Genomic DNA, 26,079 nt, shown 5'->3' with positions numbered 1-26,079 from the left:
AGAATGCCCCCTAGAGTCCACCAAACAAATGCTCATCCAGCCTCTGCCTGAAGGGCTGTAGTGAGGAGAGATCCCTGTGAAGTAAGTAGTACAAGCATTTTTATAAGCATTTAACAGATGAGCCAACAGAGACCAAGAGGGTACCTTGTCCACTGTCCTGAACCTAGGAAGATTCAGAGCTGGAAATTCAATCTATGTCTCCTGGTTCCAAGGCAAAAACTCTTTCCAATACAACACATGTCCTTCAAAAAACACTGACGGATGTGTAAGGGATCTTGGAGGCCACTGACCAACTCTTTCACTGCACAAATGGGGAAATTGAAGCACAGAGAAGGGATCTGACTTGCTTACACAGCTCCTAAGTATCTGAGCCAGGATTTGAACTCTTATCTTTCTGACTCCCAGGTCTGTATCCTAGCCACTACACCCACTCCACTCCCCTGTTTCTCATTCATTGTTTCTTCATGATGTCTGCCCAATGGGCATTTTCATTTCCACTCTCCTATTAATGCCATTATTTCTTACTTTCTATACCCAAGTAAGACTCTTAAAAAAAGCACTCAATCTCAAAATGACCACAATGTTTTCTGAAGAATGACTTTTAATTTCCCACACAGGGAGAAGCATATTTTATATTTATTTGGTATAGTCATTTACAGCAAGAGTTATCACCCAGGCCTAAAAGGTGGTGGGGGTAGGGAAGAATGGGGAATTCAGTGCTTTTGGCTGAAGCTGCTGAAGGCATAAGATGTTTTCTGAAATGACTAAGTGATAAATGCAGTAAGCTTTGCCTCTGTTCTGGGAAAGCTGCAGCCCAGTCTGGGATGCTCAGAAGCAATGCCTATCATTATCATTAAGAAAATGCCTCAACCTCCAGCAGATGTTATATTTAAGCATATATGATGGGAACATTAATAAAACATTCAAAGGGAGTTGGGCTGGAAGAGAACTGGTGATATAAGTGCCTTGTTTTTGCCTTCATTGCAAACTACTGGGATGTTGGGCTCACAAGAGATAAGCCTTAGAACAGAGAATGTTCAGATACAGAATGTTAGCCCTTGGTGGGGACAATGGTGGGCTACAGCTGGCTCCTATCCGCACACAAGAGAGTTGATTGTTAAATTTTTTGTGTGAACATTTCCACCTTGGAAATCGGTAAGCCCTACCAATCAAAAATTGATTTGTTGATTGTTTAGACATTATGAGAGTGATGGAGAAGATGTTAGTGACACAAAGTTGTTGTGAGAACATTTGTTCCCCAGAGATATGGTTGTCAAACATTTACCAGCAGATCCCTGAATGAGGAGCCTTAGAGCCCAGAATATTATAATTTAGCAGTTGAAACTTGTAACATAAATTGTTACAATAGAGAATGTGAGAGCTGAAAGGAAGCTTGGAACACAGAATGTCATGGAGTATGGTAACTGAAGGGAATCTTAGGATAAATGAGTTTTAGACCACAGAACATAGACTGGGAGAGGTCTTCAAATATAGAATGTGAAAGCTGGAATTAAGCTTGGAAAGCAGAAGATTAGGATATAAAATGTGAGAATTGTGTGGGACCTTTGTATCCATGAGCATTCAAGTATAGAACACAGGCTTAAAACTAGATAGGTGGGGGTCCGGGGAAGGGATAGGACATACAATGTGAGCAATCAAAGGCATCTTAAGACATAGTAATGTTAGAACTGGGAGGGTCCTTACAACATAGACCATGCAATAAAGAGCACAGTATTCGTACACAGAACACTAAATCTTATCTCTGAAAGGATTTGGAGATATCACACAATAATCCACTCATTTATCTATAAAGGAACTGAAGTCTAGACAGGGCTACCTTCAATATGGGCTTGGTTGAGAACAGGTCATCACTGCCAGATATGGGAGGGGGCATCCTTAATTGGACCCTACCTCATGTGATGGGGAAATTCACCAGGTTGCTTATCAATACCAGATTCAGGTGGAGCAGTTTCCTAATCAGGACTAGAAACTGAATGAAGGTCCAAATCCATAATTAGGGATCCCAAGAATGGTTAGTTCATAGCCCCTGCAGTGGGCTGGGAGCCTTTTCCAATCAGGTGCCATGATCATTTACATATTTGACATAGGATCACAAGGAGCCAGGAAAGTGGAGAAGTATGGGCTACCTTCCATAGCCTGTATGTTTATAGTTATTAGGACCACTTAGTGACTCCATGCTGGAGTCCTGTCACTTCTATTACAACCTCAAACAATATATTTCAAAAATCACAATAATCACCAAGTGATGGCATAGTTTAATGGAAGGAGCAACAGTTTGGAAGTTAGAGATTCTACTTGAAGTTCTGCCACTAATCAGTATAATTCAACGAGCACGAGTTAAACCCTTACTATATGCCAGACACTGTTCTAGGTGCTAGACAAAAGCAAAACAGTCCCTGGCTTTGTGGAATTTACAGTCTGTGTGACCTTGAGTGAACTGACTCCATTCTGAGCCTGTTTCCTTATATGTAAAATGAAAGGTTGGAATAGGGGACCTTGAATTGATGACCCACCTCTTACCTTCTAGGTTCTGAGATCCTTTCTTCTTCTGATATTCTATGGGAGGTATGGTGGTAAGAGCTCTGATTATGGAATCAGAAAATGGGTTCAAATCCTGCCGGTGACACTTACTCCCTCTAATAACAGCAAAAATACTAATAGTTCACATTTATATAACCCTTACTATGTGCCAAGCCCTGTGCAAAGCACTGAACAATTAGTATGTCATTTGATCCTCACAACTCTGGAAGATAAGTGCTATTATTGTGCCTATTTTATAGATGAGGAAACTGAGGCAAACAGAAGTTAAGTGACTTGCCCAGGGTTACCCAAGTAACCGGTGTCTAGGATGGATTTGAACTCAATCCTTCCTGACTCCAGGCCCAGTGCTCTACCCACTGGCCCTCTAGAACTTGAGACATTTCACCTTCCTGGGTCTTAGTTTCCTCATATGGAAAATAAGAGGATGAGATTGGATGGTCTCTAAGGTCCATTCCAGCACAAGGCTGATGATCCCAAGGCCTCTAGTCTAACATCTCTGTCCCAATGTTCCAGGCAGTCACAGTCTAGGCTAGAAGGAGTGAGTCTCCAGGGCTCACATTCATGTTCTGAGCTGACGCTCCATGAGTCTTGGTCCACTAAGGTCCTCTGGGGTTACCTGTTGATACCGGGGAATTCCACCAGCCCAACTCCTTTGAATTTATGGACAACAGATGTTCAGGACAATGTTTGTCCTTCCCTTGCCTCTCAATTTCCTGCTTCATAACGGATCAAACAACCATGCCTTAGGTTCCAGGAGGCATCAGCCACAACATTTCCTCCATTTCAGTTTCGTTTTTATCCGGGAATGCCATTTGCTGCTGGAATTCCTAAAAGTTGAATCACTTTGTTTACTGTTCATCAACCACAATGGAACTCAGCATCAGCCTGAGCCTGCTCTTGGGAAAACCACTTCAAGCCAGACCTCACAGGAGGGCTTCTCATGGAGGCTGGGATTAGAAACGAGAGTCCTTTTCATGAAGAGGTGGAGAAAATACCTCTGAGAACCATCCCAACTCTGAGATGCCCCTGTGGGTGCAGGGTCTCTACTATAACCTGGGCACACATTCTAGATCTGTTGGGAACTCACCCGCTGACTTTGGGCAATTATCTTACCCTCTCTAGGCCTAGAAGCCATAACTATGAAATAGGATATTGGACTAAAGTTGCTCCAAAGTCTTGTACAGTCTCAACAGGTTGTCCTCTAAGGCCCCTCCCAGCCCTGACATTTCCTATTCTAAGCCGTTCCCAGCTCTGACATCCGCTGTGCTCAGGCCCCTTCCCAACTGTGCCCCTGTCCTAAGGTCCTTCCCAGCCCTAACATTCCCTGTTTTGGGCCCCTCCCAGCTCTGACATTCCCTGTTCTCAGGCCCCTCCCAGCCCTTAATTATTCAGACCAGAGCTCTGGACATGACTGCTCATGTACCAAAAGCACCCATATGCTTTTTATTTACTCTTTCTAAACTTGAACCATTAAGAGCTAACCAACATGCACACTTCTCATGTATCCATCTCACCCAACAATATGAACCTGCCTCATTTGAATATTCAAAGAATTGCTGTTCTTAATTTCTATTTTCCCTCCAAACTCAGCTCAGAATTAGCCACGTGGTCAAACAGTCCTGGCAAAGACTTTGGTCATTTGTAAGATGGGGAGACATTCAGTGCTCCCCGTACGTGCTGAACCCACAAAGCTATTGCAGCCTCTTACAAAATGCCTGGCCTACAGAGCTCCCACACCCACTGCCGATCAGGCTCCAAGTTAATTGGAGCCGCCTCTTTACTGGAAGGTGCAAACACTGTGGCTTTATTTACACAAACACAAAAGACTTCCAGGAAAGGCCTTATATGGATAAGGAAACACTGCCTGCCTGCCCAGGTGAAGGTAGGTGAAGCAGCATCCTAGCTGACTGGTAGCAATGAAGGAGGGAGTGGGCCCTTGCCAGAGGCAGCTGGAGCCATGGTTGAGTCAGGGTCAGACCACCCCAGAGCTGGGGAGTCAAGGTCAGAGCTAGCAGGGACCTCCCATCACTATCAGGCTGCTTGGTGCAGCTGTCACCAGGGGATGCCACTCTGAAGGCGCCAACTCAGCAGGCCCAAGTCCCTTTATTTTACATATGAGCAAACTGCAAGGAAGACTTGCTCAGGATGGAGTGGACAGTTGAACTCTTGCTTCCCCCAATAGTGATTTCTTGTCCTCCTTCTTTATCCTACCTTTTGGGGCGGGGGGGGGGGGGGGCGGGGGGGGGGGGTGGTCCCATGAATAGAGCCACTGGACCTGGAGCCAGAGAGATTGGAGTTCAAATCTGTTCTTCAGATACTTATTAGCTATGTGACCCTGGACAATTCACTTCATCTCTGTCTGCCTCAGTTTGCTCATCTGTAAAATGGAGATAAAGGCAACTAAGTGGTCCAGCAGATAGAGTACCAGGCCAGGAGTCAGGAAGCTTCACCTTTGTGAGTTTAAATCCAGCATTCGTTCCGGCATCATTTACGTTCATAGAGGACATTAAAGGTGTACAACAAGACTTAGTACCCTTCGTAATGATGTCCACGGTCACACACACAGAAGGCCTCACCCATCTCAGCACGCAGATCAAACATCCACATGCCTCTATACTTGTCTAACTCAGAAGGTCAGAATTCTGCCTACATCATTTCCTTCCTCAGAAAACTTCCAAGCCTCCCCATTGCCTCTAGGCTCAAATATAAGTCTCTCTATTTGGAATTTTAAATCTCTTCCCGATCTCTCTCTCTGAACGCTTTCTAGGCTGATTTCCCATAACTGCCCCTTGGACACTCCAGTATAAATGAGCCGACTTGCTCTCCCCAATGTGCAGTCTGCCTGTCTGAGCCCTAGCACAGGCTGGACCCTCGGGTTCTTGGAACCCCTCCAGAGTTCAGCTTGGGCGTTATCTCCTATATGGAAACTTACCAGATCCCCCAACAATGACTTCGTATTGGCTTCACATTGACAACTACTTAATATCTGTGTGCCAGTTGTATCTGTCCCCCAAAAGAAGTGCCCTGAGGGCAAGAGACTTTCTTTTATACCCCCAGAACCTCAAACAGTGAGTGCTTTGCACAAAGTAGGTGTTTAAATGAACTGAATGGGAATTGTGAAGAAGACTCATCTAGACATTTTAATGACTGGAGCTGCAAAACAGTGGAATTGCCTTGCTAGGTAGGGAGGTCCCCATCAGGGAAAGTATCCAAACAGAGGCTAGTTAACCACCAAGTGAAATGGAAAGCCAAGTACTGTCAAGGCCTCTTCCAGCTTGGAGATTCCCTAAGTCCCAGTGGCAGCCACTGCCTTCTGTCTGGGAACTATGGAAATTAGTCCAGGAGATAGAGGCCCCTCCCCACACACCCTCACCCCCATTCTAATTATGAGTGAGCCTCTGAACAAGTTTGTTCACTTTCTCTGCCTTGGCTACTTGCCTGCCTTGTTCTAGGAAGGAAAACGAGTTTCTGTGTTTCTCAATGCTTGGGAATCTCATTTTCCCCCAAACTAGTGCTCACTGCCATATGCCAGCTCTGGGCCTGCCTATCTAGGAATCAGCTCAGCAATGTCAACCAACTGGTTCCCTGGCTCATCTGTCAGTGGGCAAGAGAGGTATGGAGGAAGCCAGAGACCAAGTGACATCATGGGGTGAAGGCTGGGGACTGTCCTGCAGAGCCAGGGCACTGGGAAGCAGCAGCTCCCAGTGATAATAGATGCCATGCCATTCCCCATCGAAGGGAATGTTAGGTGGGGACTTAGAGAACCCGGGTTTGAGGAGCAGCTTTGCTTCATCCCATTTGGACTGCTTTCACTTTTTTAAGTTGAGAGAGTTAGAATTGATGACCTCAAAAGTACCTTTGAGGCTTAAATCTTGGTAGTTAAGGAAAGTGAAGCGAACAGCTAGAAAATAGCATAACTGAGTTTCAGATCTCTTCTTTGTGACCCTCACACTAGGCTATGATGAGTCTTTATTTTACTGAGCTGGGAGTAAACCCTGAACTTAATCCTAGGGCCAGCCTGTTGACTGTGAGATGCAAACAATGATAAGTAGCCACCAATAGTGGAACTATATACTCTGGAACACATGGCTGATACTCCCAACATTCAATTCAACTCAACTTTATGTATACATAAAGGCAGTATGGTACTATGGTTGTGGGGTAAGAGGACATGAGTTCAAATTCCACCTTGGATACCACCTGTGTGATGCTGCGCAAAACACTTGGCTTCCCTGGCCTCAGTTTCCTTATCTGTAAAATGAAGGGCTTTCACTAGATGGTCTCTCGGATCTTCTTCAGCTTTAGGTCTGTGATCAAAGGCCCTACTATGTGCAAGGCACTGAGGCACAAATGCAACAAACAAAATACTCTCTACCTTCCAAGACCTTACATTCCCCAAGGAGGATCCAGCATGTGTGAGATGGTGTGAGGAGCAACACCTAGTCGTTCAGGTTAGAATCCTGGCTCTACCACTGGCTAATGGTTCAACTTGGCCTCAAGCTCTCAGAGACTCTGTTTCTTCATCTGTAAAATGAGGGACACTAGTTACCTCAGACAGTGCATGGATCAGAGAAAGTGATAAGTATGAAGCATCTTAGACCCATCAGTTGCTGTCGGTGCTATCAGCATCATCATTACTCTCATTAATTCCATTATTACATGGGGGCCTGACCAAAGCACCTTCCTTTTGTCACCCCCTCCTTCTGCTTCTATCCATTAAGTAACCAAGCCTCTAAGAGCAGTGGTGAGGGCCAAGGGCCCTGCACCCTCTATCCCAAGGATAAAAAAAAAAAAAGCAATGTATTTACAACCAGAGGAGCCAAATTCAAATCCTGACTGTTGCTAACTGCCTTATGATCTAGGACCATGGACAGGAAAGATACTTTCCCTTGTCTGGAGATATTTCCTTGTGTGTAGAATGAAAGGGCTGGACTAGAGAGACTTCTAGGTCTAACATTCTGAATGATTAGGCCCCCCCCAGCTCTGATATCCTCTGATCTAAGGCCCCTCCCCACTCTGACATTCCCTCTTCTAGGGCTCCTCCCAGTTATGACATCCCCTGTTCTCACCCCCTCCCAGCTCTGACATCCCCTGTTCTAAGGCCCCTCCCAGCTTTGACATCCCCTATTCTGAGACTCCTCCCAGATCTGACATACCCTGTTCTAAGGTGCTTTCCAGCTCTGGGATTCCCTAGTCTGAAGTTTCTTCTGTCATAGGCTCATTGGTTTAGAATTGAAAAAGACCTGAAGGGTAATCTAATCCAAACTTCTCATTTTACAGGTGAGGAAATTGAGGCTCAGGAAATTGAAGTGTCTTCCCCAAAGTCACATAGTCAACATTGGAACCCAGGTCCTCTGACTCTGCATGCTGAGCTCTTCCTGTCACACTGCGAGAGCTGGATCCTTCACTATCTCTCTTTGGCCAATGAATCTTGGTGGGGGGAGGGACGCCTTATTTTACTGCTTTTAGAATAGTTGAGGTGAAAGTCCCTAGAAGGAAAGGTGAGGTTAGAATCACCAGCTCCTGTTCCCTTCAGCTCTTGTTCAGCTCTTAGGGGCTTGAACTGTCTCTGACACTTCCTCTGACCTAAATCCTGTCTTGACACCCAAGCACCCAGCAGAGAAATGGGAAACAGCCCCACCCTGGATGTTCATGCCTCAACTTGCTCTGATGTCAGCAGACCTCTCCCCAAATGACTCTCAGGGGGAGGCAAAGAGCGGGGAGGGTGAATCAACCCAGTGACCTGCTGGGAAAAGCCTTCACAGCAAGTGCAGTTATCTCCATTTTTCAGAGGCACAAACCGGCCTGTCTGTTTCCCAAAAGGCTATCTCCTATGATATGGTGAAAGCAGAAATTAATTTGTGAAGTCAGATTTGTGGCGCCACTTTGCACCTGGGTCACCTTGAGCAAATCACCTAATCTGGCTGGGCCCTGGTTTGTTCAACTGGAAAATGAGCAAGGCAAATTAGAGGACCACCGAAGTCCCTCCCTACCCCAGACTCCATGGTGCTAACTGATGGACCAGTCCTAGAATCTTAGAGGGAGAAGACAACTCTTAGCTGATTCCTCTCATCTAAGTTTGTGGTTTGTCCTTCTTTCTGGAAGAGGACCATGATGTTGGGGAAGTGATGCTATGACACGCAAGTGAACTGGATTTAAGTGAGGCAGGACTGTGCAAGGTCATCAGTCTCACTTTCTCCTCCAGAGTCATCTGGGTCCGGTGGCAAGACATAGGTCAGGATAGCTGGAGATCCCCAAAATTTAAAGATGAGAAAACTGAGTCACAAATACGAAGCATCTTCACAAATCACAAGTTTAGGTTATGGCAGAGTGAGGACTAAACCAGTGTTCTTTATATCCCTTCATCAAATGCTAGTCATATTTTCCCAGCTGATAAGTCTTTAGTCATGGTTCACTTTGCTTGTGGATTCTCTGTCTGACTCTGTCCTTACTAGCTGCCTGAAAAGTTACCTCCCTTAAGTTTCTGCATATTCAAAATGAGTAGTTGAACTAGCTGACCCTCAAGGATCTGCTGACCCTTTGAGTACTCCATTCTACATTCTGGAATTCTATAATTCAATATTTCATATGCTAAGGTCCTTTCCATCTCAAACATTATGAATTCCAGTCCCTTCTAATCAGGAGAGTGCTGGAACTGCTTCATACTGCCACTCAGGATCTGATTGTGAAATTTTCAGTGTATCTACTCCTTCCAAATCTGCCTTTGCTACAAATCAGGATTTGGTTTATTGTTTTGCTAATTGTCTAGACTTAACAAAGTGATGCAAAAAAAAATTAATAACTTAAAAGTGTGTCATATATATATACATTTTTTTCAGAGAGCTGGTTGTTAAAATATTTGCCACAGCATAACATCTTTCAGTCCTAACATTCAGTATTCTAAGGTCTCTACCAGGTTTACAATCAACATTCTACATTCTAAGGACCTTCTGACATCCTTAATTCTATTTTCTGTCTCTGATACTCTAGATTCTATTTTCTAACACTGAATGCTTGGAGATGTCTTGCAACTGACATTCTGCATTCTAAGTTCTCTTCCAGGTTTAACAATCAATGATTATTCTGTGTTCTAAGAACCTTCTGACATTCTACATTTTAACATTGCATGCTTGAAAATCTCATCCAGTTTTGACATCTATGTTCTAAAGTCTCTTCCCAATTTAACAATCATTATTCTATGTTCTAAGGACTTTCTGACATTCTGCATTTGATTTTCTCACATTGTATGTTCAAAAATCTCTTCCAAATCTGACATTCTATGGCCTTTCCCATCTCTACTATTATAACTTACTATGATCCCTTCTGTCTCTCACATTCTATGTTCTAAGATCCAAGCTCTAACACTTGATTTTCCAGTCTTTGAAGGTACTAACATCCTATGTTCTGGCTCTCTGGGATCCCTGAGAGTTCTGATGTTCTATAGTCTATTTTTTTTAACATTCTATGTTATTCTATGCTATTCTACAATACTAAGAATCTTTCTCAGCCCTGTTCTCCTCTTCACACATGCCCTACTCCCAAAGTTCTCCATCTTCTCTTTTCATAGCCCCTCAAAGAAGACAGATGACAGACAGCATGTGAAGCTGTTGTGGTTTTCAGTAAGTGAACCCCCAGAGAGCAGGACAAGTAGCAGCAGGCTCTCCAGCTCCAAGGTGTCTCTGCCAAATGAACCATTTAGCAATTATACAGACCCCTTGGCAGGGGAGCTCCCTGCCAGTTGCCCCTTCAGAGAAGCCCTTTATACCTGCTAGCTCCTCAAGGGGTAAGAGGGATCCTCCAAGGGGTGAAAGGGACCCAAAATGGCCATGAAGGCACTTTGATTCGATTTGTCCTGCCAAGTTTCTGGCTCTTCTGTTTTTCAGAGCACTAAATATTTGGGTGAGCTCCAGGCTATGAACTCAACAGTCCTGAAGACCTCCATTTACAGGGGCCTTATGCTCCTCCAAGGCTGACGCATGGCCCATGATTGGGGATCATGGGTCTTTTCCTCAGCATCTGTTTTCATTTTAGGTGAAGGAGATTCATCTGGAGTCTATGACCTTGTGAGTTTCAAGAGGTCAAGAGAGAGGGAACAATCATAAGTCCAGGTGTCTGTGAATTATATCCCCGCCAGGTTTTGCAAGCAACCTGGCATTAATGCCTGTGAGGAGGGTCTTTCAGGACCCTGGCCAGCCATAGCAGAGTTGAGGGCTGATAGAGCCTTGATGTGAATTGGGTGGAACCAATGCTGTATAGACTTTGTTGTTCAGTGTGGCCTCACTCTCCCCAGGGAGGTAAGTGATTCAGGGGAGACTGCACCCCTAAAGTGGTGGGGAAAAATGTTTGTACTTTTGTCTGTGCCAACCCTTCCAAATAAAGAGATCTCTATCTAAAAGCTAACTGATATTGCTTTGTTCAGTGAAAGAGGGGTGCTGGTGGTAGGAACAGCTGGAAGGGGGCCTTGAGTTGATAGCAACAGAGAAAAGATATCCCCATTTCTCAGGAGTACCCATAGGATCCTAAGGGGGAGATTGTAGCCAACTTGGTCCTAGCAGAATGAGGCTAGAAAAAAATACTTACAACATGTAAAAAATGGGGTTTAGACTGGATGACCTCAAAGGCTCCTCTTAATTTATCACCCTATGAAACTGGGTTTGAATCTCAGGCAGCAGTGACCCTGCACATAACCCTAATGTCTCTGGGCCTCAGTTTCCTCCTCGGTAAAGTAGGGATGATAATAATAGTGCCTTCTTCAGAATGAGGATTGTTGTGAGGTTCAAACAACGTAATGTGTACAGTATTTGCAAACTTTAAAGTGTTGTATAAATGAGGCACAAAAGGCAACAGTGTTATGTATGGGGGAAGGTGGGTTCTGAGGATCAATGAGAAAATGGATACAAAGTAGTTTGTACCAGGTAAAGCAACTAGGTAGAGCACTGGGCAAGGAGTCAGGAAGACCTGAGTTCCAATCCAGTCTCAGACACTTCCTAGCTGTGTGACCCTGGGCAAGTCACTCTCTTTGCCTCAGTTTCCTCAAATAGAAATGTGGATAAGAGCACTTACCACACAGAATTGTTGTGAGGATCAAATGAGATAATATTTGTAAAAAGCTTAGCATAGTGCCTGGCACATAGTAGGTACTACACAAATGTTAGCTATTGTTTTTAGTCTTTTACATGCACATGCATATCGATAAGATGTCCCAAAAGTCTTATTGTAGTTTAAACTATTAAGGGAGCAGCTTATACGCACATAATGTGCGTACATAATTAAAAGCCTTAATTTAGAGATATAGAGATAGAGGAGAGAGATGATGCTACAGAGATGACTTTAAGTCTTTTATATACTCATGTATATATTTTTGACTAGTCTTGTGATTGCATAAGATTCTAGATCCGCAGCTGGAAGGGACCTTGGAGGCCTAGATCTAATCAGTCCCCCTCATTTTACAGATGAATAAACTGAGGCCCAGGAAAATTGAGGGTCTTGCCCAAAGTGTAGTGTCAGAAATGTGCGGGGGAACTCCCAATATGGAAAGCCCTTCTGCCAAGCCAGACCCCCACTTGATTTGCATCTTATAGGGTTAGTTTCCTGAGGCACTGAGACATGAACTGACCCACCCAGTCATATCATTAGTGCATGTCAGGGTAGGAACTTGAATCCAGATCTTCTGGTCTCTGAAGCTAGTTCTCCACTACACCACACGGCCTTGAATCTATAAAGCTGTATATTAGTATCAGTTGCAGGCATTATCATCACAAGGCTCCTAGGAGATAAGTAGAACAACTAGTATTTCCATTTTTCCAAAGAGGAAACTGAGGCTCAGAGAAGAATGCAGAGAAGGGACTTGAGTGCAGGCTTTCAAACTCCCCTCCAGGGATCTTCCCCAGAGCTCCATCTGGATAGAAACCATGGGCCTGGAGGAGAAAGGCCAAGGCTGGCCAGGAGCTCCCTCCTCCATTCTGGGCAGGCCTCCTTTGGACCCAGCATCAACCTCAGGGTGGGGAGATCCCCAGCTCCTCCTCCAGGGCTGCCAGTGGCAGCTGCAGAGACACCGGGAGGCAGAGATCTTGGAAAGGAAACCGAGGCCTTTAAAAAAATGGTCCAAACAATGAAGGGTGAGCAAACTGTACCCTTTCTGGGACCGTCCCCAAGTGACTTGGAATGGAGGATTTTATTGTGGAGAGTGGAAAAAGCAGGTACCAAATTAGTCATAGAAAGTACTTACCCTCCCCTCCCCCAAAGGAAGGGTGGGGAGACAGAGGCAGCACAGAGAGTAGAAAAAACTGAGAGGTTTGGAGCCTGAGGACCTACCTCAGAGTCAGTCTGACTAAAATCCTAACAAGGTTTGCAAATTTGCCTTCAATAACATTTCATTTGAACATCACAATACCTCTATGAGGCAGGAACTGCAAGTAGCTTCATCCCCATTTTACAGATGAAGAAACAGAGGCTAAGACTTGCCTGGTTGTCACCCATTAAGTGTCAGAGGCCAGACTTAGACTCACTTCTTTCTGACTTCCAGTTCAGCACGGTTTCCTCTCCCTAAGGAGACTCATTTGGTTTCTATGGGCATTCCTTTCCTTCCCTGTAAAATGGGGTCTCTTTCCAACCCTTCTGAGTTTTCCTACATAAAAAATATATAATTTTATATAATAATAGATTGATTTCATCTGAGTGAGGAACTCCCTCTGCCAATGTTCTGTAAGTTTAGAGAGCTGGCCTGAGGCACTGAAAGTCATTAGCCCAAGGTCTCAGGCAGGACTCAAAGCTCAAGTCTTCCTGACTCCAGGGTTGGTCCTTCACCCACCACACCACATTGCCTCTAAGAGATAATGACATTTGTTATTACTGGGACTGACCTTTGAAGAATGGCCTGCACTTGCAGAGCCAAAGGCTGAGGGGAAAGGCATCCCCGCAGGAAGGAACCGAGTGAACAAAACCATGCAGGGAGGGAGTAGCTGGGAATGTTTGGATACGATGAGTAATAAAAATAACTCACATTTCAATAGTGATCACAACCTGTCCCCCGCTTCAGTTATCCAATGCAATAGACAGGGAGCACAAGTATTTATGACCCCATTGGCAACTGAGGAAACTGAGGGCAAGACAGGTGGAATGATCCTCCAAGCAGTGGCAGGGCTCAGAAGTAGGGCTTATTTAGGAGATGACTCCTAGCATGGTGGAATAATTAAAAAAAAAAAAAAGTCCTGTACCTAAATTCAAAATCTAACTTTCCTTCTTAATAACTAGCTGGATGACTTTGGGTAAGTCAATTCACCAATCTAGGAGCTTCAGTTTCCACATCTATAAAATAAAAGGGTTGAACTATTGCCACAATACCTCAGTGCCAATAGGACATAGATGCAAAGAATACAGGAAAAGGAGAGATTCCTTTGGAGGAAGAAAAGATCTGGGAAGGGTGTGGCTCAATGGGACAGTAATTGACTCTGGAGTTGCTGGACTTACTTTTGAATTCCACTTCTAATGCTTACTCCTGCTGTGACCCAGGGCAAGGCATTTCACCTTCTAGACTCACTTTCCTCATCAGTGAAATGTTGGGGTTGGACTAGATGGCTTCTGAGGTCCCATCTAGCCTCACATAAATGGGAACGTGGATTTCTTTCACCAGCTGTGAGCACCCAGTGAGAGAGTAAACGACCCTTTATCCTGAGAAGTAGGGGCAGGAACACAGAAATCCTCCTGCTCAGCCAGTCATGACGCCCTCAACATTCAGAAGGATGTCTGAAGGATTGTGAAGAGCCACAGCCCAAGCCTTTTAGACCTGACGGATTACATGATTAAACAATGGTGAAGATTTTTGGAGGTCAATAGCCCCACGTTCTCATTTTATATACAAGATAGTTGAGGCCCAGGAAGGTTAAGGTATTTGTCTATTATCACACAGCTAGTCAGTGGCACAGCCAGCATTTAATCCATATCAAAATCCAATGCTCCTTTCACTAGAGCATGATGCCTCCTTAATATATGTAAAAAATAAGTAATTTCCAAAACTATGTCAGGTATGAATTAGGACCTATCCTTTCTCTCAATAAAGAGACCACTCTCCTTTCACATTTCCGACCCTAAGGCTTGGTTTGATAAGTGTCCCCTGTTTGACCCAGGTCTTCTTGGGTTCAAGGACAGCTCTCCATCAACTCCCTCTACCTGGACATTCCATCCCCCAGCCCTGTGCCCCAAGGTTGCCCAAAGTCTGGAACATTCCCGATCCACACCTTCACCTCCTAGAGTCATTACCTTCCTCTGAGACTCAGGCCAGGGGCATGTGCTTCCTACAGAAAGCCTTTCCCTATCATCCCCAGTTACTACTCAGTCTCCCTTCCCAGGTTGTGTCATATTATACTTATCTGGGCACATGAGACACCCTCCAGGGGACTGTAAGCTCCCTGAAGGCAGAGTATGTTTGGGTTTGTCTTTGGATCCTGAAATACTAGCATATTGCCTGGTATGTTATTTTTTTAAGGGGGGGTGGAGGGGTCTGGACCTGTGATTTTGTGAGTATAGGGAATTCCCAGTGAGGAAACTCCATCTACTGGTATATATCAGAAACTTGTCTGTGATTTATAGTCTTAAAGAGTTGCCTAGAGCCCTGAAGGGTTAAGTTGACTGTAACAGGGTCACACAACCAGGATGAGTCAGAGGTCAGACTTAAATGAAGGTCTTCTTGGGTTCAAGGGCAACTCTCCATTGGTTACACCATACTGTCTTACACATAATAAGTTCTCCATAAGAGTTTGTTGAGTTGAATTCAGTTTGGGCCTTTGGCAAGATGAACAGGATCCAAAGATAAGAACTTTCCCTTTTCTGCAAAGTAAAATAGAAGACCCCATGTTGTCCAGAATTGGGCATCCAACTGAAGTGGCAACTGGTTGAGTTAATCTATCAGTGTATCAGCCCAGTGACTTCAAAGAATCATACATTTAGAGTCAAGGAGGGAGGGGGGACTTCAGATTTCATCTGGTCCAATGCCCTTATTTCACAGATGAGGAACTCAGGCTCAGAGGGGGGAAAGTCACACAGCCAATGTGTCAGAGGCAGAATTGAACAGAGGACATCCTGACTTGAGAGACCACTTCTCTTGACACCACACCTATAAGATGAGAGAGTTGAATGACATGACCTTTGAGGTCCTTTCCTATTCAAGATCTAGGATCCTAGAACCTTTTCTATCTTGGGCAAATCACTTAACTTCTCTGGGTCCCAGCTTCTTCCCCTCTAAAAGGAGGGAGGTGAGCAAAATGGCCCCCAGCTCCCTTATCAATCTAGAGTCATCATCGTCTGTTCTCTGTGTCCAAAGTTCTTTGTGAGATATACTACTTTCCATAAAAGGCAAGGCAGAAAACAATTCAGAGGGTTCTCAGTCTAAAGCTGGAAGAGACTTTAGAGTCCGTCAAGTCTAACCACCTACTCCATTTATAGAAGTCAAAGTGACCCAGGTAGTAAGAGTCTGAGCTAGGATTTGAACCCAGATCTTTCCTAATTCCACATCCAGCCTTCAATCCTTATATCAGAGGTGTCCAACTCAAAATTACCATTATCTATGACCTGTCATGCTTTTGCTTATTTTGTTGTGTATTTCCTAATTACCTTTTAATCTTGTGGGGGGTCATTTGGGAGTATGGAGCAGCAATCAGGCTGTGAGCCAGGTCTCTGACTCCTCTACCTTACTTCTGTGCCGCCTCTCTCCAGACTCACTGTTACCTTCTCTGGCAAGTCACTTATGGGGATCAATTTATGAATTTACTAATTCAACGAAGAAACAATAAATGTAGAGATTTAAGAAATCATAAGAGATCAAATAGGCCATCCCCCATCATTTTACAGATGAGGAAATGAAGGCAGGCAAGCTCTACTTCACAGAGATTTGCAAATCCTTGAGCAGTCCTCTGTTGTTCAGCAATGCAAATAGAAATCTTCATGAGAGAGAGAGAGAGAGAGAGAGAGAGAGAGAGAGAGAGAGAGAGAGAGAGAGAGAGAGAGGAAAGGGAATAAAGAAGGGGAGAAAGAGAGAGAGAAATTGAGGCCAAGAAGGGTTACATGATTTGCCCAAGGTCCCACATTCTATGCTCATTCCATTACTATGTTCCCTCTAAATGCTGAGTTAATGGTTTAATGTAAAATTAAAGAATCAAATTTAGAATGGGAAAAGTCCTCAGAGGGCATCTAACCCAACCCTCCTATTTTACAGATGAGGAAACTGGGGCCCCTGAGTTGGGAAGTAAAGTGCACAAAGTCACACAAATACTAAGTGGTAGAACTCTGATGTGAACCTGAGTTCTTTTATCCCAAAATCAGTTCCATTCAACAAATATTTCTGATGAACCTCTTGCTGGTGAATTCAGCTACCTCCTACCCTTCCACTCTAACCTTCCTGATCTCTTGCTAGCCACGTCCCCAGAAAGATGCTATGTAAATAAGTGAATCAGCCAGGTTCCCACTTACTTACCTACCTGAGGGAGGCGGGAGGGGGGGGGGGGGGCGCGGTGAGGAAGGGAAAGCAAAGAAAGGGTTAGTGAGGGAAGCATGAGTCACAGCTGCTCGGGTTGAATCCTTTGTGTTCATATCCTGGGAGCGATTACGTTTCACACCTCGGCATGACTTTTAATTTACTATGTTGCTAACTTTAAACCTCAGGTGATATCTGTCATTGACCCCAAAATATCCCTTATTAGGTAAAATTCATCATATTTTTAAAGTTCCATCTCTAATTCCAAAGCATCTTAGAGTGCTAGATGCCTGTTACAACTGGGCCCACCACAGCAACCAGAAAAAAATCCCCCATTGAGAGCATGGTCATCCCGGAAAATAAAATTACTCCAATAACAGGGGGAGGAGCCATTAGAACATCAACAACCACAGGATGAGGAGGAGAGAGAGGGGAAGGGGAAAGGGAAGGGGAGGAGGAGGAAAAGAAGGACGAAAAAGCAGCACTGTCCCAACTTGTGAGTCTCCAGATTTCACCATCGTGCCAACCTCCTCCAACACCCACCCCCATCCGTCAGCTCCTCTGTTATCTGCCCCAGTACAATGGAACCTCCTTGAAGGCAGGGACTCTCTTCCATTTGGCCTGTATCTGTATCCTTAGCATTTAGCACAGTGCCCAGAACATACTAAGCACATATTAATAAACACTTGTTGCTGATAATAAGAATCTTAACAGTAATTATGAACAATCTTAATGTGATAATTCGCATTTCTAAATTTCCCACTTTTCCCAAAGCACTTTCTTCCCGACAGCCTTGCTGGGCAGGCCCAACTTTTCAGAAACATTTCTTCATCCGGCTCATGGTCATCCAATCCAACAAGCATGGATTCAGACCATGCAGCAGCCTCTGCACTGACGTACACCCTTTCCTCTTCTTGCATGCTCCCAGCCCCAGTTCAGGCCCCTCAGCACCTCTCACCAGTTGTTTGTAATCTAGTAATCCACTTTCTTCTCTCCACCGACAGGCCCCTCAGTCCATTTCAGGGTCTCCTCACCTCTCACCTATAAGGAACTCCTTCCTTATCAGTCTCCCTGCTTCAAACTTCTCCCCTCTCTAATCCAGATCTGTCAAGCTTGAAACCTGCTGGGCATCTGTGGGCAGGCAACACCTCAGAGTTCTACTCAAGACAGATTAGAATGTAATGGGGAAATGCTTAACAAAACAAATAAAAGTACAATCAAACATAGGTAGTGTTCATTTGTGGTTTTCTAAGTCAAGACACAGCTCACCGATATTCCTTTCCTGTGGAGTTTGACACCACTACTCTGAGCCACTCTTCATACAACTGCCCAAGTGAGTTCCCTAAAGCCCAGGGGTGACCCTGCTCAGAAAGTTTCTGTGGCTCCCTATTGTCCGTGGAAGGAGGGCCTAACTCATCTGTTCTGCACTTAATGTTCTTCACAGCGTACTTCTGTCCTAATCTTCCAAGATCAAGGCACATTAGTACCCTTCATACAGTCTATATTCCAGGCAAACTGTTCCATAAAGATGTATCTCATCTCTGCCCCTTTGCACAGGCTGCACCTTCCCCTGCCCCTGCCTGAAATGTCATTCCCTCCTCTGCCTTTTGGAACCCCAGCTCCCTTTGTGACTCAGTTCATTTCCTTTCCTGTGCCCTCTAGCAATCTGGTGACAAAATGGCCTTGACTTTACTTAATGAAAAGTTACTGAGTTACTGAGTAACTAATGAGTTACTTTATAGCTACCTTGTATAGGGTAAATATTTGAAAGGCAGCATGACCTAAAGATGGTTCCTTAATTGGAAAAGGAGGAGAAGGAAGATGCTGCATATTTTCAAAATGGAAGAGGTGAAATCTAGGTCTATTGAGGATGAACTAAATGGAAGAAATCACAGAGCTTCAGAAATAGTGCAGTGTTTGCAGACAAGTCTGGAGAACTTGGGAGTGGCGTCTCTTTCCACCAACCTGAATGTGTGTGTGTGTGTGTGATCATAAACTACACACACAAACACAGTCAAGATCTTCACATCCTTGAGTAATTTTGAATAATTTGAGTAATTTCTGTCATGCCAATAATTTATGAATGGTGTATAAAAGCAAATTCAAAAAAGTATGGGACATTCAAAGCCCTCTTCTGATGTTTCTTCTTGCTGGGGAAGGAGGGGGGGGTCCCCTGAGTCCTCAAAGGTTCTGCCAGCTACCTCTGGGAAGGGTGTGGGAGCAGTGTGTAGAGAAACAAGACAGTGCAGGGGAAGGAGTGCCCATTTGGGAGTCAGAGGACCAGTGTTTATTCAAACTCTGGCTCTACCACTTACTAGCTTCATGAGTACGGGCAGATTACTTCACTTCTCTGGGATCCTCAGTTTCCTCAAATGCATTGTAATTTTTTTTTTGTAAGAGTGGTAGAGGTGGTATTATTGGCTGAGGGATCCTATAACTAGTTGACTCTACCATCCCTTCAAACTCTAAATCAATGGTCCTATAAAAATTTTGGTCCCAGGAACTCATCAAACCATCTATCAAGGGTAAGGAAAGATTGAAGTCTGAATTATTGTAGGAAACACCCACTATATATCAATCCCTGGCAACAGAAGACAAAAACTAAGTTGCTCCTGACCTCAAGGAATTGTCCTGATATTGAGAGAGAAAACGTATATTTTGTTAGGAGGAGGTACTGAAAACTGGTTAGGGTGGGAGTGGGGGCTTCAAAGTCAGGAAAGGATCCCCAGACTCTCTGACTAGATGATCTTTACCATGCTTTCAGACTCAAAGTATACGTTTAGATATATTTTTTGGCCCCAGGAACTCATTAAGGCACCTAGTCATCTATTAAAAGAACACCAAAGGGTTTTAGTCTGCTTTGGGAAAGGAACGGAAAAGTATTCATCAGTCAGTTCCCCTGTGTCCAAACCCTGGGCACAGAGATACAAAACCAAGACTGTCTCTGTTTTCAAGGAACTCACACTCTACACTGGGTAGACAACACCTATGGGAGAGAAGATATAAATGTTAATGCCTAGTGGTTCAAAGGGTATCAACAAAATAGATGGTAAAGCCCAGCTGACCTTGGAAACCAACGGCAAAGTGGATGATAAGGGCCATCAGCTGAGCATCTGACAGGAAGGATTACAGTGTTTGAGCTCATCCAAGCAACGTGACAAGCCATCTCCCCAACCAGTGACCATTAGAGAATACTGTTGAGGCAGGGTAGTTCAGTGGAAAGAGCCCTCATTCTGGGAGAATGGAAGTGGGAAAGCAAGACAGCATCCATCCAGAAGGGGATCCCAAAACTGGGGAGAACTAGGCAATGGGGAGGCTAGGAGAGGCCAGAGAAATAACTCTCCAGGACCTGCTCCTAGTGCCCAGATTGCAGGCAGGGGAAGCTCACACCTTGTTTTACTTTATATTGTGGTCTTCTTTCAGATCCCCTGACAAATAAAATGTGTCTGGGGTAGGCACTTTTTAGCAACGTTAAGAAAAAGAAAATGCCCCCATTGCGTAGGTGTGCACAGTCTTCAGAAAATGTTGTTGGCCCATAGTGAGAAATATTTTCCATTGATATGGAAATCCTGCTCTGATGCCTCAGCATGGTGTGGAAGTGACCCAGGATTCTCAAAGGCTCTGTCAACAAAGCAAGCTCCAGCAGATCCCACCAAACTGGAAAGCCTTCAAGTGCGAGCTCAGCACCAGACTCCACACAGATCCTGCCTGGGGAATAGCTCGATACCACAGTCCAGAAGGCTGGCCACTCAGCGATGGCTCAGAGGTTGGAGCAACCTAGGAAATGGTCCACCAGGCCATCAGCCTACAAACACTTTTTGGCTCACATCCCCATAGGTTAAAAAAGTTTGAGCAGTCACTCCCTGACATTTGTATGTTTACAAATGGCATACGCATACTGCTACTCTCACAATTACATGTATTGTAAAATGTACACGCACCACCCCAAAAAAAGCTTTAAAAAGATGAGAAAAAGGTAAAATAATGCACTAGACTTGGGGTCATCACCAAGGTTTCCTGGGAAGGAGAGTGGAACAACCACCTGCCCTCACAAAAAGATGACTTCAGCTGCTGAGGGGAGGATGGATTAGGGGCCAGAGAGATGTGAGGCAGGAAGACCAATGAGGAGCCTAGTGAATGATGAATTTGCAATCTGATATTGCAATGATCCAGGCAAAGGTAAAGAGAGTCCAAACTAGGGTGCAACTGTATTAGAAAAGAAGGGCAGAGAAGGGAGGGATGTTGTGGAAGGAAAATGAGTGACTGAAGTGAATAATCATTTATTAATAAATCCCTACCAGGTGCAAAGCACCAAAGGGAAAAGAGAGACAGCCCATGCTCTCAAGAAGCTCCCATTTTAATAAGAGAGGAATAGTCCAGCTGCAAGGACAATGGAAAAGCCCACTGATTCTTAGGGTATAACAGCAAAGGAGATAGTGAGACATCGTCTTGAGTGTCATTTAAATTGACAAAAATGGGGGGGTGGGAATAAGCATTTATTAAGCACCTAGTATTTGCCTCCTAATAAAATCATGTCCATTTCTGGCTAGACTGTTTGACAGCCCTCTAAGGCCTGTGATGAGGGAAGTTCCTTTTCCACATCTTCAGCGGCAGCCTCTACAACTGAGGCCACAAAAGTTACTCCCCTGGAGAGGGTGCAATGAGGTCCGTGATATGGGAAGGAGAAGAAGGGAAGGGATACTCTTCCTAGGGCTCTCAAGTTACCTGGAAATGGCACCATCTGGAAATTGATTGGATTTAGAGAGTGATCGAGAGTGAGGGGCTAAGCATGACTCACAGACCTCGGTGACTGGAAGGATGGGGGCATCCTCTAACATAATAGGGAAGTTTGGAAGAGGAGAGTGTGTGAGGAGAAAAGATCATGTGAAGAGATCTTTCATGGAGACCACTGCCCATCCTGAAGGCTCCTCTTGTACTACTGACTCTGTCCCACCCAAAGGGGAAAAGCCTGGGAGAAGAGAGAGGAAATACAATCCTCCACAGGGCCTGAGACCTAACTTTGGAGATTACCACACTGTGGTATAGTAGGGCTGCTAAATGTGTGTGTATTTAAATATGTATACATGGTATATATACATATATGTACATGTATGTTACAGTATCAAATGTAGTGATATGTATATGCTATGCTATATGATAGGGTGTGACTGAGGTGAGGTGAGATGAAATGATTTGTCTGCAGAGAGAGAAGACCCATACCAAAGCCATCATGGAGCTATGGGCACTAGGCTGCTCAGTGGATAGAGAAGTGGACCTGGAAATCAGGAAGACCTGAGTTCAAATCTGACCTCAGACACTTACTAGCTGTGTGACCCTGAGCAAGTCACTCTGTTTGCTTTAATCCATTGTAAAGAAAAATGACAAACTGGGCCAGTAAGTTTGCCCAGAAAACCCTGTGGAGAGTGTGGGTGTGCCTGGTACGCTATGGCCCACAGGGTCCCAAAGAGTCAGAGTTGACTGATGGCTGAACTCAGGAGTGACCTGTGTCCCAGCCTGGGACCTCTTTTCTGTTTCTGTTTATAATTCCAGTGTTTACCACAGGCCCATGGCGAACATTTAACAAATACTTGATGACTTATTGATTTAAGATAAGAAATAGTGTGCTGTCCTAGAGAAAGTTTGTTTCACTTCTCACATGCTTCCATCCCAGCAGTGTGTGTGCATATGTGTGTGTGTGTGTATGTGTGTGAGAGAGAGAGACAGACAGACAGACACAGAGACAGAGACAGAAAGAGACAGAGACTGAGAGACATAGAGACAGTAAGAGACAGAGAAGGACTGTGTGCAGATTCCCTTCCTTCTCAGTGCTCCAAAGCATTCTGTCAGGATGGTGGAAGCTGAAGAAAATGTGCTGATAGGGGCCCATAGTAAGTGTGCTAGGCTGGAAGTCTTGAGTCTTCCTGTCTCCTAGCCTGAGACTCTATCCACTGTGCCACCTAGTTGCCCCATTACTAGCACATAGTAGGTGCTTAGTAAATAACTCTTGATTGATTGGGGAGAGCTCAACAGCTGGGAAAAAGAGGAAATAACCACACTAACCGATATTTCTATCATGCTTTAAGCTCCACCCAATGCTTTCACTCTATTATCTCATTCACTTGTCACAACAATCCTTCCAGGTTAATGCTGTCATTACCCCCACTTTACAGGGAGAGAAATTGAGGTTCAGTAAGGTCAAATGCTTGACAGCCTCTCACAACTAATGAGCAGGGTCAAAGGTGAGACTCAATCAGTTACCAAGATACCATTCTCAAGCAGTTCATTAAAAAAAAAAAAAAAGATGGTAAATAAAAACTCAATTAATCTTTACTTGGAGACCAGAGAAAGGGAGCTCGGGGCTGAATGGAGATCCCAGCTCCAGGACTCTTATGACCCGAGCCCAGCCCCACAGGGGTCCCAGGATCATCTTCCTGTAATCTGGGAACCAAAGTGGTCAGGGTCATGGAGGGCCAAGTTCAGCCTTGACCTTGTCCTGTAGGGAAGGAGACTCACTGTCTTCCTACCCATAAGTCCCAGATTTTTCCCCTCTTGCCAAGCAGGCCCAGGCATCGTTACCAGCTTCTCAAAGTGCTGTTAAGCCACCCACTTAGCCTCTGAGTGGGCAGCAATTAGGGTAATTAGTGTGGTGATGAGTATCCTCTGTAGTCATAAACATGCCCCCAACAAAACTTGAAGGACCTGCTTCTACCACCATGGTCGTTTTCAATCCTGAAAGTCAACTTCATCATGGAAAAACCAGGACCCCCTTGATACTGCATTGGTATGAAGTGGCACAAGGGCACAAGAAGGATGTCTGGGCACTCGGGGACAATTAACCAACAAGGATTTATTAAGCGCCTACCTAACAATAAATAAATTCATTCATTTCTTTTTAATTCTCAACACCCACTTTTATAAGATTTTAAGTTCCAAATCTCCCCCTTCTTTCCCCTCTCCTCAAGATGGCCTGAAATCTTATATAGGCTCTAATGTACAATCACATTAAACATATGTCCACATTAGTCATGTTTGTGAAAGAAGAATCAGAACAAAAGGGAAAAACTTGAGAAAGAAAAAAAAAACCAAGAGCAAATAGTCTGCTTTGATCTGCATGCAGACGCCATAGCTCTTTCTCTGGATGTGGGCAGCAATTTCCATATTGAGTCTTTTGGAGCTGTCTTAGACCCTTGCATTGCTAAGAAGAGATGTCTATCCAAGTTGGCCATAGCATGCTGTGGCTATAACTGTGTATAATGCTCTGTTTCTGCTCGTTTCATCCAGCATCAGTTCATGTAAGTCTTTCCAGGTTTTTCTGAAATCTGCTCATCACTTCTTATGGATGAAGGGATAGTTGTAAAGCCTTTAGCACTATGCCTGGCACACAGTAGGTGTTTAATCAATGTTTGTTTCTCCTCTCCTGCCATCCCTCCCATTAGACCCTGAGTTCCTGGAGGACTAGTCCAGTTTGGGCCTTTCTTTGTATGCCCAGCACTTAGCACAGCCAGTCATAGGTGCCTCGGTGCCTAATAAAACTTGTTGCCTGACTTTTGACAGACAGACAGCTGTGGTTTCTTTGGTGTGTCTGATTTCCCACACAGCCACTCATCTGGAAAGCGGGTCATAGGCAGTTGCCTGGAGCACAGCAATGGCCCAGAGCCCTACAGCCTTATCACAGAATCCTCAACTGAAAGCTGAGAGGAACTTCAGAGATGAACTATTTCAACCCCCTCATTTTACAGATGAGGAAACTGAGACCCAGAGAGCTCAGACTGAAAGCTGGAAGGGTCCTCAGAGGCCACAAGAGTCAGCACAACCATGTTATTTTAGAGGTTTTTTGCTCAAGGTCACACAGGGAGTAACAGCAGTTTAACTTTCATATAGCAATTCGCCTATTGTATCACCCTGCCCACACAGAGGACTAGGAAGACCAGGGTTCAAGTCCAGCTTCATATACTTACTGGTTATGTGACACTGGGCAAGTCAGGTTCCTCATCTAGAAACTCATCTGCCTCAGTTTCTTCATCTGGAAAATGAGGGTAATGAAATAAGTGAATGAAATGGGGGTACCTTCCTCTCAGGATTGTTGTGAGGACTGAGATAATAATTGTACAACCTTTAACACAGTGCTTGGCACATCGCACTATCCTCATCATCATCATCATCCTATGATGATGCTTATGGTTCCAATCCAGTGCTATTCCAAAGTAAATTGCCCAAGATCATTGATATCAAGAAAGAAAGTCAACATTCGAACTTAGTTCTTGACTCCAGATCTAACACATCAGCTTTTCCTAGGAAAGTTCTGGACTTCTCAGACCTCTATGGGAGGGGCTCAGTGATCCAGGAGGGTGGGGGAATTTCACAGAAGGTGGAGCTGGAGATCAGTCCCTAGGAAGGGTCTGAGCATATCAGCACAATCAGTTTATTCCAGTTTGTCTCCCTTCAGCCTCAGATTTGGTTTCTAGCCCTCAGGGAAGGAAGTCAAAAAGCAGAAAAAAAGAAAAAATAGGAAATTCACCCATTAGATAATTCAGCCCAGTTCACTAGCTAGGCCCAGAGAGGGCATCTGGCCCTCCACCCACTCCCCTCATTTTACAGTGGGAGGTGAAGTGTCTAAAGACACCTATGGCTCTAGCACAGTGAGCCCAGGGTTTGAGCCCAGGTTCCCTGACTCCAAGCCAGTCAGGCCCCTTTCCACTATCCCCCAATGCTACTCAAGGATGGCAGGTTCCCCTTTCTTAGAAGTCATTGAGTACAAGCCAGGTGACCTCCTTGTAAGAGAGGCTGTGGAAATCAGATATGAGTTGAATTAAGGGACCCTTTCCAAAGTTGGGAATTGAGCCCAATTCAATGGGGCAACTAAGTGGTATGATAGTGCATATAGTTCAAGGCATGGAATCAGAAAGACTCTTCTTCATGAGTTCAAATCTGGCCTCAGACACTTCCTAGCTGTGTGACCCTGGACAAGTCATTTAAACCCATTTTCCTCAGTCTCCTCACCTATAAAATGAACTAGAGAAAGAAATGGCAAACCATTCCAGTCTCTTTGT

Source organism: Notamacropus eugenii, chromosome 2 (assembly GCF_028372415.1).
Source record: "Notamacropus eugenii isolate mMacEug1 chromosome 2, mMacEug1.pri_v2, whole genome shotgun sequence".
In the NCBI taxonomy this organism is placed as follows: domain Eukaryota; kingdom Metazoa; phylum Chordata; class Mammalia; order Diprotodontia; family Macropodidae; genus Notamacropus; species Notamacropus eugenii.
This window is presented reverse-complemented; position numbering follows the sequence as displayed.